Here is a 14,146-nt window from a genome sequence, read left to right on the forward strand (position 1 = left end):
TCTCTCTGAGCTGAAACTTTGACCCCAAGAACTTTGGGGCTAGGCCCACCAAGGAAACATGTCTGGTTTTCAGTCCAAATGTTAAAAACACAGAGAGAGAGATTGGAAATATGGTGATACAGATAACATGACCAACAGAAATTACCTTTAAGGGCAGGTCCCTCATAAAGGGTACATTAGTGCCAAGCAAAGACCCGTTGAAGCTCAGGAGAAGAGAGAAGAAAATACATTGGCTTGAGCTGATGGCCTGGTCACATGTTTAAGGAGAAATTGAAACTTAAAGGGGGAAAATGTGGGGGGGGAGAAATGAAACTACCTCTCATATAATGCATTGCCATATGTTTTACATTGAACACTTTTTCCTAAATAAAAAGAACATCATGTGTCCCAGTGAGCCCAGCCCAGACTCATAATAAAGGGTATAAAGCGCCTGTCTGGATGATGTAAAATTATGATTCTGGCAATTTCATACATCTGAGGAACTGGCAATATTGATAGAGTGATTGATGATAAAATTGATGTTGGAAGTATGTAGTGTCAGAGTTGCAACTATTACGGCGCAGCCACAAAGCGTGAAAAAGGATGGCTCCACCCAGGAACGGCGTGCCTAAATAAAAGTAGTATTTTCCGACATGCCATAAAAGGAAGAATTAGAAAATATATAGATTCATGTAGTATCTGAAAAATGTGCATAGCTGCCATGTTATTAGATTTTCAGAATCCAAAAAGGTAAAACCCACCTGTCATTTTTTTTCCTCCTCCTTCACCTTCCATAAACCATACCTCCCAACTTCTAGTCGTATCAGCAGTCAATGGGCATCTTGGTGAGAGGTTAAGGGTGAGTGCTAGCCAATCCTTACAATGGGAATGAGCATAATATAGGAGTGTCTTCAGCCCCATAAGATTTCAATTTTGCATCAGAACAGGGCCTTTTCACTTTATTCTTGGGGGTAGTCTACTGCCGGACTCTTGCGAGGAACAACTAGCAAAAAGGCATCAACCCTTGCATTAGAGACAGTGACAGGGAAGTATGGAAGCTAGTTGGGACCCCTTCAGAGCGAGAGGAAGCCTGGGTACAGGAGAAAATCCATGACTGAAGCACTTGACCAGGTCTGTGCTGTCCTCAGAGGAGCCCTGCTGTTTTCTTTGATGCCCCATAATCAAGGTCTACCATGTAAGTAGATTAATCCAAAAACCATCCATTGTGTGAGGAGCTACCTGATTGTATCCCTTTCCATTAGTTGGTAGGGGGTGGTGACACTGGGTAGGCCCTTGCCACATTGCATTAAATCCAATTCAAATTAATTCCACTATAGAAAATAACCCTATCCATTTAAATTGTATTGTGTTGGGAACAGCAAACCTTAATCCTTTCCATTAAATTGTAGGGAGGGTAAGCTGTGTGCATCCTTAGCACAAATAATTTAAGTTAAATCAATTAATTCCCATATAGAAAATCACTGCATGAGTGTTGTTAGAGTTTGAAACTAACCAAGTGCATGCTCAGTGAGTTATTGCCCATATAGACAATAAAGTTGTGCGTGACTGTTCTTCTGAAAACCCTGACTTCTGTCCAGAAGGGTGGAGTCCTGAATCCTAAAAGAAGTAATCCTAAAACATTACCTTTCAAGCAAATGGGGAGGGGGTAAAACAGCATTTGCCATTGATTTCCTTGCATCCAAACACAGAATCTCCAAACCCTGCATTTCTATAAGGAAAAATGGGGCTGTGCAATAAAAAGGCAGCGCAGGAGAGCTGCATCAGGATAATGAGCAAAAAACGACATTTGCCTTGAGGCTTGTTTTCAGTTGGAACAGGTATGTCAATCAAAAGGGCTCTTCAGCCCCTGCCTGGCCCGTGCTGCTTGATGGTGATTGTTGTATGTAGGCACAGGTCAGAGGAGGCAGGCTTTTCATGTAGGTGCTGGAGACTCGAGGAACCTGGGTGCAGCGGTGACTTGTCAGAGCTCTATCCCTTGTGAGGGGTTGGAGCGGTTACGCTCATGTTTTCATTTGCGCCGGGCTGGGAGGTGAAGACGCTTCCACAGCGCACTGCCTCCAGGGCACAGAAGCACACACGGCAACGAGGTCATCAATGCTGGACACCTCATTGCCTGGGGAGGTGCTGGCAAGGCCCATCAGGCCTCAGTTAAGTGTGACCATGTATTTATGAGGTTGCAAGGAGGCATATGATTTATGTTGTGTGCGGATGCACTGTTTTCTCATTTGCATAAGTGCTTCCACATGCTCTGTGAAAAGGAGCAAATTAAGGTTGAGATGGTTCACATGTGCATATGCAGGTTCTGGAGCTTATAAACACATACGGGGCATATAGCGACTCATGGATTGAGAGTGCTCCGTAACAGTGCATGTAGAAAAGAACACTGTTAGAAAATGCAATGGCTTGCTGTTTTGTTTTGTGACTGCTTGCTTCTTGTCTTCATTATTTGTCTACCTGAATCATTTCTGTGCAAGTTTGGAAGTACCCTTCAATGGCTGACACGGAAAAAGGGTTGGAAGTCATACCATGAATATGCCACACAGTCTCAGGAGATGTGCTGTTGGTTTTACTTCAATTTGCATCATGTGTTTGTTGCTGCATGTTATCAATGGCCATCAATAACGTTCAACGTGCTTTTGTTTGTTGCAACTTCGGGGGTGATTAGGAATACAGGAGGCAGGTTAGATCCTAATTAAGAAGGATCATTACTTTGTCTAGTTCTGTGAGGTATAGGATTTTTCAGGATATAGGTACATGTTATGTTTTTTTCCCTATGTACCCTATTCCCATCCTCATGCAAGATTCCTAAACCTTTACCCGGTGACCCTAAAACCCCCTACCTATCCACAACCTCTCCCTAACCCTCTTCCCTCCTTCGGCTGCCTTGTGGTGCCTGTATATATCAAGATCAGGACCCAGTGCCAACCAAGGTGGGAGGGGTCAACTGCATATGGCTTCCATGGCTAGGAAGGAGTTGTGTGATACTCCAGGGGTGTGACAATTTACTTGGACAACACATTGTGAAAAACGCATTTTCCCATTTATTCCCAGTGATTCTAAAGTAAGAATGACAAAGTCTCACATCTCATTTGCAGGTGGGTTGAAAAACGATTTTCCCATTTGTATTCCTTTTCCAGCCCTTGCTTTTCAAATAAAAGCCAAAACGATTTCTCCATTGAGTTACTTTCTCAAACATTGCCTTTCTCCAAATAACGCCAAAATGATGTTTCCATTGTATTGTGATTGTTTTCTACTGGTTCACTTGCAATTAAATCTGATGTAAGTTGTGACTGCATATTTGACAAAATTCTGCATGTGTTGTTTTAACAACAGAACGTAATTTGGAGTTGTGACATGGTGTAGTGCCACAGTATTGGTGGCTGAGATTTTTCGTTGCTTTTCCGTTTTGTCAAACCTTAAATAAATATATATACACCGGACTGGTTCCTAGCTTAATAGTAGTACATAAGGTATTTGTTGGGGTGGTGCAAAATAAGTGGGAGGCCTCACTAAAGTTGAATCTGTATAAGCGATTTGTGGGCATGCCACCATGCTTGGGGGGGAAAGGTACTCCCTGAGTTGAGTGTGACCACGTGACAAATCTGGGGACATGAGAGAGTTTTCACTTGTGACAGTGTAGTCGCAGCAGACTATTTATTTGGGTATTATTACATTGCAGTGGATAGAAAGTTGTATTTGCATTGTTTACGTGCCATCCAGACCTGTACCCTGGGTTCCAGGGTGGTGTATATATAAAATAGTGTTTCTTTTGAGTTGTCATTGTGAGTGGAAACTAAACAAAAATATGGTTGACATTTATTTTTGCCCTTGCATAGAGAGTATATCAGGTGCAGAACACATTTCAGAATGAGCACCGTAGAAATCAATATGGCCAGGAGGCACCTTCTATCCAAATTGTTTATTAAAGGTGAATGGGTAGAACAAGAACATGAAATGTGGCAAGCTAGAATGATGCAGGAGGTTACCTCTGCACATGTTGACATGCAGTAGGATAATGGCCTGTTACATCAGGCCCTGACAATCTTTTACATAAAACAAACCAGCAAAAATGAGCAAATTAAAATGGCTCAGCTCACAGCATACATGTATTTCCATATGCTGATCATGGATGAAAGACACCGGAATAGTGTGGCCTCTGTGCAAAACCAGGCTGAACTTTTGAATCAACCCCAGAGACAGTTGAAACAATTAGAAGCAAGAGCACAACAGAGCCAAATTAGAAAATATTAGTCAACAGCTAAAAGATGAGTTAGTGACACAGCAGCAAGAAAATGGAGAGCAAGAAGCTCAATGTTCTGCACTGCAATTGAGTATAAAGTATATGTTGAAAATCTGAGCGCAAGTCAACACAACTTAAATTAGCAGGTTGATCAAAATAAAGCCTGCTTAGAGGACATTTTCACATTTCAAGCACAGGTTAAACAACTAAAAGCTGAAACAGCCACCTAATTATTAATGAGGTTAATTCTCAGGGTGAAATTGATCAGATGCACCAAGATCTGAACACCTTGCACCAGCAGAGAGAGCAGTTGAGGGAAGAAAATAACAAATGAAGTCAAGAGAATAGTTCCTTTTTCAGGAAGTTTGTCAATTAAGGGTGGAAGTGGAGAAAAGTGAGTGAGGTTCTCAGGAACTGACTGACCTGAGGCTAGAAAATGCAAAATGAATGGAACATGTGAGGCGAGCAGAGGTTGACATAGAGCAGGTAACACAGGCCAAAATTGCACAAGGGGAGGAGATTAGTCTCCTAAAAAAGAAACAATCTGAATATGCACAGATGATACAAGCCTTGCAGAAGGATAATGACTGCCATTGTGAAGAGAAAATGTACTTAGATACACCAATTAGTGGCACAAAATACAGTGCTAGAAGTGACTTAAGCACTAGTGTCAGAATTAAAAACTTAGGTCTCTGCATACCACCAAGAGATTGGGAGTGTGGAAAACAAATGTGAGAGGCTGGAAAGTGAAACAGCCAAATATAAACAAGTTTTGAGGCACCCTGACCAGTCAGGGTATGGAAAGCGCCCTCTGATTACGGAGTGATGACCTCTCTATCAGGGGCCTCAAGCCAATGCACCACTTCCTATGTACAGAGAGCTGCTGACTTCACGTATACCGCTTCTTAAGATTAGGGAAACACGAATCAGCTGGACTCACCCAGGCATGGTTAAATTGAGCAAGAGGGTAAGTCCTTATCAGATATTGCTGAATATTCATCTCGTCCAAGCAGAAGGGAAGGTGGTTGGACCGGTGGCCTCTCGGAGTTTAAAAATACCCTGGCATGTACTTCTGATGATGAAAAGATCAGGGGTTGGACTGGCAGAAAATGAAATTACAAAGGGACCACCTGGTCCGCTTTGCAGAAAGAGAACAAGCAGATTCTAGGCCTCAAAAGAGCATTTTAAAAACCTCCACACATTCAGAGAGGTGGGGGAAATTCCCCACCATAACCGGAAGGACGGATGAGGAGGATGAGTACTTCCTTGTGCGAAAACACAAGTACAATGGAAATGTCCCTGAGAGGCCACAGCACCACATAGGAGAACAGTCCAGACGCTGCAATTTTGGAAGGTATTCCCAGTCTCATAGAGGTAGGGAGCACCTAGAGGACAGGGAATGGACCACCAATAACAGCAGCTCTGAGTCAGAAGGTGCAGCAAAAAAGAAAATCAGCCAAACAGAAGAGAGGTCTTGTGAAAGACCCAATTTGTCAGATAAAAAACATAAAGAGATTTTTGACCGCCTACCATAAGAACGCCAATTATTTAGTATGGGATCATCTGGAGCTTTATGACCAAAGGATGACTTAATTTGCTAGTAAAAATGATAGAAACTCCATGGAGTTTGTCCAATAGATATTTTCCCCTAATACTCCAGCTTCTTTGCAGGGCTGGAGGACAAAGATCACCAAAAATGGTCCCCCTACAAGGTGGCCATTCTGAAACACTTCTCCATTCACATAAACCCTCAGGAGGACAACAAGGTGGCTTACGACCTTGTAGGTTGGGGAAGACCAAGCGCCTATAGAGTTCATACTGGAGCTGAAGCAAACATTGGCCCAGACCTCTAGGCAGGTGAACACCAATAGCCAGGAGTTCATCCAAACATACTTCCATATGCTCCCAAAATACATTATGATCTGACTAGTAAGGAATTTCCATGAGCGTAGGAGCATGGATTGGGTGATATAATAGGCACCTGGATTTATGAGGTCCAAAAGCCTTTTGAAATCAATATTAACCCCCCCCCAAAGAAAAATCAAACACACCCGCCGCTGCAAAGGTAACAGAGATGAAAAAAAATTCCCACACTGGACTTGGAGAGGGGGGCCTAAAAATACTCCTTCCACCAACAAGCAAAATGAGAGGCATAGGAGACCTTTGGATGCAACCCAATTGGGTGGTAGCCAGGTAGGGTACAAGACCAACACTCCATCTGACCCTGCCACCTATATCATTCCAAGATACAAGGGTAACAGACCCATCCTGGGGTATGTGTGTACTCCTGTGGCACAAAGGGGGGGACAATCAGGTAAGTACTGCCGCAGGAAACCTCCATCAAAACCTCCCTCCAAACTGCGCTCAGGAGGGAAGAAATACTCCACCCCCAAACTAGGTTTTCAGAACAATCCTACTCCTACTCCTACTCCTACTCTCTCTCCACACTTTCCAGACAATAGATCCTAGGGAGACCTAGGATGGAAGGTTATCAGGGAAATGCACAATACCCGAGCTACTCTGGGAGAAGGGACAGCTACCCCTTCCGGGAGCAGCAGAGGTATGAATCAAGACCTCCTTACCAACCGGAAAAAATGTTACAACTGGAGCGACAAGTCCAACAACTAACTCAAGATCTGGGACGCATGTGGAGGGCTCAGGTGAACCGTCCACTGGAAACTGCTGCCCAGAATAATTTGACACCCAGGTCTGCTGCCCCAGAGCAATGACAGGAAGAAACCCCCGACAACCAAAATGTTCCAGAGGAGGGGGACCGGATGGAAGGGAAATGCCAAGCCCTAGAGGAATCTTCATTTCCTACTGGAACAAAACCCCTGGTATCCTCTGGGCCTGAACATAAATCTTCAACCCCTGAAAAGGTGTAAACTGAGGAACAAAGGGTAAGTAGGAGAAATTGAAATACAAATACAACCCACTTTGTGGACAAAGTCTGCATCATCCCTTTGGTCCTCCCTGATTGACTGCATCAACAAGGTCCTCTGGACTCAGACTAACTGGCCAATTAAATTAAAACAAAACACACATTATGTGAGCTTGAATGGCACATGCCACATGATTGAACAGCGGTCTGACCAAATAGAATTCCATTATAGGAACAATCAAGTCCCAGACAGCACCGTCATCTCTGTAGGAGAAAAAACTGGTGATAGGAACCCTTCTCCATCTTTGAAAATCTACCTACCTCCCAGTTGTAAGTGGCATTCCGCACTCAAATCCCATGACAAAAGATGATGAAAAACCAGCTCAAATTATGACCGACATCCAGATAAAGGGTGAACAGCTGTTTTTTTCCCATTCAGCTAAATGAAGGGGAGGAGCCTGTTCTCACCAGAGTATGACTGAATAACGGAAGAAGCTTCATCAGCGAAGCATTATTCAGGAAAACACCCAAAAGATCAGACCATTTCCACATTTAAATTCATTGATAAGTGGTAAATGGGGCTACAAACTCCAACTTCAAAACATCTCCTGCCTAGCAGGTGTACTCTGAACAATTCCATTGGCGACAAAAGCATATAACATACTAGTTGGGTTGTGAGAGATGTCCCCTCCACCTTTTACTTAAGCAGTGACATTCTCAATCGATTCAAAATAAATTTGGACCAAATTAATAAAAAAGCTGTGTCCCGACTGGCGGGTAACCACATGGGCTTTGACAACACTGAGAAAGCATTTCGGTCAGCTCAATTGCTGCTTTATGTGGTTGAAGTTCAATTGAGAGAAGTGGTTACCATCCCAGGACAGGTGCAACGATTTACAATGTCCCTAAAAATTAAGCGAGGACGGAACCTCAAAAAAAAAGACCCTATATAAATCGGAATTATTATCTCCAACAGCAAGGTTTGTTTTTACATCTGACACCCCTAGTTGACGTAGAACATGGCACCATTCAAATATTGGTGGATAACAGCGACCCTTGAAGTATCACTTGGGTGCAGACACCTTTATTGAAATGGCGGTTGATGCCCAACATTAATCTATTCATTTAGGCAATGAGATCATTGGACCAATTCCACATGATTGCTTCCATATAGACAGCTGTATCACCCTGGAAAAGATTTTCACCAGGCAGGGGGGGGATTTCTTGGTGTACTCTTCCTGCCCTTATGGTGTGGAAGAGGTTACCTCTGACATCAGGAAGGATGAGGGGGTATTCTGAGTCAACAGTGACTACCTCACATCCATGGAAACTCACATCCAGGCCAATACTATAACAAGATAACAAGAGATCTCTCCACCCAACTGGAGGATACCGCAGAAATTACCAAGCCCGAGGTCTTTCCAGGCTTTAAGCAGATGGTCAAAGAAAAAAGCAATCTCACTGATGCCTGTGAGACCGAGGAGCAGAAACAGAAGTTGAAACATGTTTTCTGGATTTTCAGGATATCTTTGCAGTGGATTCATATGATTGTGGACACACAGAGATACATTCAACCACCATACCATACCAGGCCCTTATTTATTATTTATTCTATTTAATATTTATTTATGTTTTCTCTCCTCTGCTTTGCACTTTCCACTCCCCCCTTCCTTGCAGTTTTCCCCCATTTTCCTTTCCCATGCACTTGCGCTTTCTTAAATGTCACTGGGCCTTGTAAGATTGCTGTTTCTTTTTTTCTGTTTTTTCTCTCACTTGTTCCCCTCCCTTTTTGCCTGGTCGCGCTCTGAAACACTTGTGTACATTTTACCTATGGGCCCCAAGATGGCTCCAGAATTTATGAAGCAATACCGGTTACCTCTCGTGTCTATGAAGTGACTCACATAGATTATTAAAAACTTAGGATCCTGTGGAATAATTTGTCCAATCCACAGTACCTTTAACAATCCGGTACTGGGGATACTCAAATTCAATGGCCAATGGAGACTTTGTGCAGACCTATGGAAGTTATATAAACGGGTCCACATGTCAAGATGGCCCCTTCTATAAATCGATCAGGGACTGGCCCAGATCCAAGTTTCAAAGGTGTATACCGCCATTGACCTTACCATTGGTTACTGGACTGTACCCGTGAGTAGGGAAAACCAGTACAAGCCTGCCTTTACCTTTAGGGGCAGAAATATACATGGACCCAAACCCCCTTTGGATACATAAACCCTGGCAATTAATTTAACACATTCCTACATAAGCCAATGCCCGATTTGGGCAAAATGGGAAACCTGGCCTATGTAGTTAATATCTTAATCAAGGGCTCAACTGCGGAGGAAGACATAGCTGAAATACGCTATGTTCTGACCCAGTTGCAGAAAGCCAGAGCAAAACTGTTCTTTCGGAAGCCACAGTGGTGTAAGACCCGCGTGAACTTCTTAGGGCACAAAATCACCCCTGAAGGTCTCAGTTCCCAGGCAAAAAAGGTGGAAGTATTTTTAAAATTGAAAGACCCTACTACTAAGAACTAAGAAGCATTTTTTGACTCACTAATTATGGTAGAAAGTTAATTGAAGACTACGCAGATGTCACACGACCCTTGGTCCATTTATTAAAGGCTGTGGTCAAGTGGCAGTGGGGTCCGAAGCAATCAGAGGCAGAAAAACACCTAAAGAGAAGCCTTTCCCAAGTCCCTTGTTTGGCTTACTCCATAAAGAACAAGGAGTTTTTCTTGGAGATGGGGTTCTCAGATACTTGCTTAACAGCGGTATTTTACCAAAAGTAAGACAAGGTTAACAGTGTAAGATTTTGTCCACTGTGGAGGAAAAAATCAATGATTGCAAAAAAGTACTCCTGGCAATGGTGTGGGTGCTGAAGAATTACCGCCGATTCATCCAGGGGGAGCACATTAGAGTGGAGATTCCTGACAAACCCTTGCAATATCTCCAAAGTGACTGAATCCGAATAGATAATGTGAGCAATTGCAGAATTACTTCCTGGATTCTGTTCATGCATGGCTTTCCTGTGGAGGTCAGCTGTGGCCAAAACAAGAAGAGTCCGCCAGCGCAGGGATTGGCTGTCTTTAGGACAAAAATGTAAGTCCAATGACAATATGGAGGCGTACCATACTTCCCTGCACAAAGTCTCTCAGGAAGACACGTGTCAGGGGATCCCCTCAGTTTATGTGGATGGGTTCTCCTACCATGTTGACAATCGGAGGGAAAAATAACTAGTGGCTGGCATTGGGAATGCCTGGGTGTATGATGCCCCAGAACCCTCTTCTGGGTGCAAAACAGGTCCCCAAAGTAGTCAGGTGGCAGAGTTGATGGTGGTACATCTAGCCATCCGCATTGCCGTGCAACACCAACACCAACACCACCAAGAACTGATCATAATCACTGATTGAGACAATGGGCCTCATTACGAAGTGGGCGGTAAGGGATTTCCGGCACCGTTAAATGCACTGGTGCCGGTAATCCCTTACCACCCTACTATGAGTTCCCTTTGAGGGTCCTTCCTTAACGTCTGGTTTTACCAGGCATTAAGGACGGGACCCACAAAGGGATACTGGGGTCAATAACGGTACTACAATGTGCGGTACCATTATTGCTGCCTTCCCATTGAGCCCTATGGGGGCTCAAATGCGAATGGGGAATGGCTCTGGTGAATGGGGAATTACCGTTCCCGTTGACCTCGGAATGGACATGTAATTGCTGCATCCACCAGACCGGAGTCAAAACGATTTTGGAGGCAGCCATGGCGCTAATAGTGCCATGGCTACCTCCAACCTCGTAATGAGGCCCAATGTCTGAAACGGGTGTTAGGCAGAAACCTGTGCAGTTCCCTTAGGGACCACTGCAAAAGGCTTAAGACTTCAGGTGTTGGCAGTAAACCCAATTGGTAGCAGTCTGTACCACCCAGATTTACCTGGTAGCTGTGGCTGAGCAGCCGGACTTCTCTCAAGAAGAGTTAGACAGTATATAGAGTATACAAGATAGGTACCAAAATACAGTAGCACAAGCAAACACTGACCAGAGCTTTGGTATCAATTATATAATTAATTATTTAAAGACACGCTTAGAAGCACTCTAGCACTATTATTATAAGCAAGTCCAAACACACAGTCACTATCAGTATATGTACATCCCTTATTCCTTATTAGACAAGTCTTAGTTAACACCACTTATTTCCAGACATAGGTGAGCGCTTAACTAAAGATGGCACTCCAATAAGTTTAAGAAAAAGGGAGGGAAAAAGCAGAAATTAGGAACAGCACACAACACAATTCTTTAGAAGCACTCAGCAAGGCAGGAAAGTCAAAGTCTACTTGTGAGCAAAAAGTTCAGGTGCCAGGCTCCCTCTTGGAGAGAGTAGAACACCAATGCACCCAAGATCACACAGTTTAAAAGGCTTGGAAAGTCTTGCAGAGAGTTTAAAAAGGAATCAGTTCAGCTCAGAAAAGTTCAGTTAGCCAGCCTAGGGCCGACCCAAGTGGTAAGTTGAAGTTTTACGAGACACCCCACACAGACCGTTGCGAGGGAGGCCAGGCGGACCTTAAAAGTGGAGAGAATCCTCCAGCGGGGGCAGTTGTTCCTGGCAGTGGATGCAAGTTGCGGCGTCGTCCAGAGGAAGAGATGATCTCGATGTGGAGGAAAGCTGAAGGTCGTTGCACTGCCAGGGAAGAAACCAGCCGCGGAGTTCTCCGGTAAAAAGGTACTACCCTTTTATTCACGGTAGTGGAAAAACGTGGCATCCCGGTTGCCGGGGTGCTTGGCACAGGCAAGGCGGCCATGAGATGATCTGGGAAGGCGAAAAGGCGGGCAAACTGGTTATCCCCACCAGTCAAAGGAAGAAGACTCTTTGGGATGGAGATCTCCTCTGTCTTTGGAAGAAGTGGTGGGTCAGTTCAGCAGGGTGAGTCTTTGCAGGTCGGCTCAGCATCTCCCGCTTTGGATTCTTTGGTCCTGTGGTGACGTCTGAAGTCCCAGTCCCCAAAGCCCTGCTTTTACGCAGAAAACCCCCATTCATCAGTGCTAGCTGTCACTCAAACATGCTAAGTGGTGAGCCGGGGCTCACCACTGGGTCAATCACACAAGAGTGCGACTTGAGTTGCCGAAGCAACTCAGTCCAGGGTGCCTACACCCCCTCCCACACCTCCTGTGGTACCCAGACAGAGTGGCACCACTTTTGGAGGCTTTTGTGGAGCAAAGGGCTCGACTTGGGTTGGAGTCACAGAAGCGAACAAAAACGCCATTTTGGAACCGAGTTCTGGCAAAAAATACCAACCGGTGAATGAATATTAATTAAATAAACCGCCGGTATGGTTGAGGCTATGTTAAAAAGTATTAGCCTCGAACAATGGGAAAATCCCATAGGAATATATTTGCGGTTGAATATAAAAAGTAGTATCCACTTCCACCACCCAAAACTCGCTCAGGAGGGACTGGACAGTGCCCCCTCGAGCAACAGACCCGGGGGCAATCGAATCCCCTAACAGTACGCCCACAATATGATGGTTTGTACTGGTTCTGTTCACAATTTAGGACTAATAAAGCCAATGGTGACTTTACATGTCCTGGGAGACAGTAGTCAGTGGCAGGGTACGGAGTCTATGTTTGGGGGTCACTATGACACCCCGTTGTTACGGCACAGAGGGTGCTGTGTAACACACATGCCAAAAGCACATGAAGCCCTATGGAGTAAAAGACCCCATAGCCCATAAAACACATTCCAAAGTCAAAGGATATATCAAATCATGTCTAAGAGTGGGAGAAAAAAGAGTCTCACTCTTAGCAGGAGAAAAAAAAACCCAAAAATCCAGCAAAGCTGCTGTGGGACTCACTAGGTTTGGGAAATTAGCCTTAACAGATAATTCTCCCTAACAACAGGTTTGTGGAACCGATGATTAATTGGAAACATTGAGGCATGTTGTGTGCGAATAACAAACCGCTCAAGCATGGGAAATGAATCCAATCAATTGATGATCTAGTGACCTCTAATGACTTGACCATGTATTTGAAAAAGATCAGCGGTCAATCCAAAATAGAGGGACCAGACAAAACTGGAAACAACTTGGCTGACCAGTTGGACAAAACAGGAGCCATTCATGGGGATTTCATAGAATCCGTGTTGGGGGAAATCTAGGTTGCTGCTGTCACCAAGCTCCAAACCCATGCCAATAATGAACTCTCAAGTGCCCAGTGGAGAAAAGAAACCCCAGATGCAGACTTGATTACTGCACAAAAGGAGGAACCAATTATTGGGAAATGTTATCAACATATTGAAGACCCAATGAATTTTCCTCTGACAGAATCCGATTATAGGTGGAACTCCGGGTGATGATGATGTTCTGAATCCAAGATGGTTTGTTGGTATGGAGATCCATATCTGGATGTGACCAGTGGGTGGGACCTACCTCATTCCGAAACCTGATGTTAGGTCACACACATGATGTGGCCACTGCAGGTCATAGGGGGTTTCATACCACAATAGAAATCTTATGCAAGGTCGCATATTAGCCACACATGGGCCAGGACCTCGACATCTACTTAAAGGGGTGTCTTGTACGTGCTCAGTTTCCAACAAGTTTTCTCACACACAGAGCTCCCCTACAGAAAAGAGCAATGACACTGCCTTGGTTGGATTTGCAAGTCTATTTCATCGGGTCACTGTTTCACTACTCTGGAGGAAACAAGTACATGCTGACCGTAACATGCTTGTTTACCAAGTGGGTAAAATGTCTTCCATCCCTGAATTGTAAGGCAGAGACAGCTGCCACATTAATGATCAATCACATGTTCTCTCATTTCGGCCTTCCTCAAAGCATTGAGTTGGACTGAGGAAATCATTTTACCAGCGAGGTGATGAACAAGATGTGGGGGATACTAGGGGTAAAGAGAAAACTCTACTTTGCTACCACCTAGCCTCAAGCGGGGTAGTTTAGAGATCAATAAAAAAATCAATAAAAAATGTTGGGCATCTTGAATAAGTTTGTACCTAACTTTGGACCTAGTTGGGAC

This window comes from Ambystoma mexicanum, chromosome 7p, assembly GCF_040938575.1.
Source record: "Ambystoma mexicanum isolate Mex_15411 chromosome 7p, UKY_AmexF1_1, whole genome shotgun sequence".
Taxonomy (NCBI): domain Eukaryota; kingdom Metazoa; phylum Chordata; class Amphibia; order Caudata; family Ambystomatidae; genus Ambystoma; species Ambystoma mexicanum.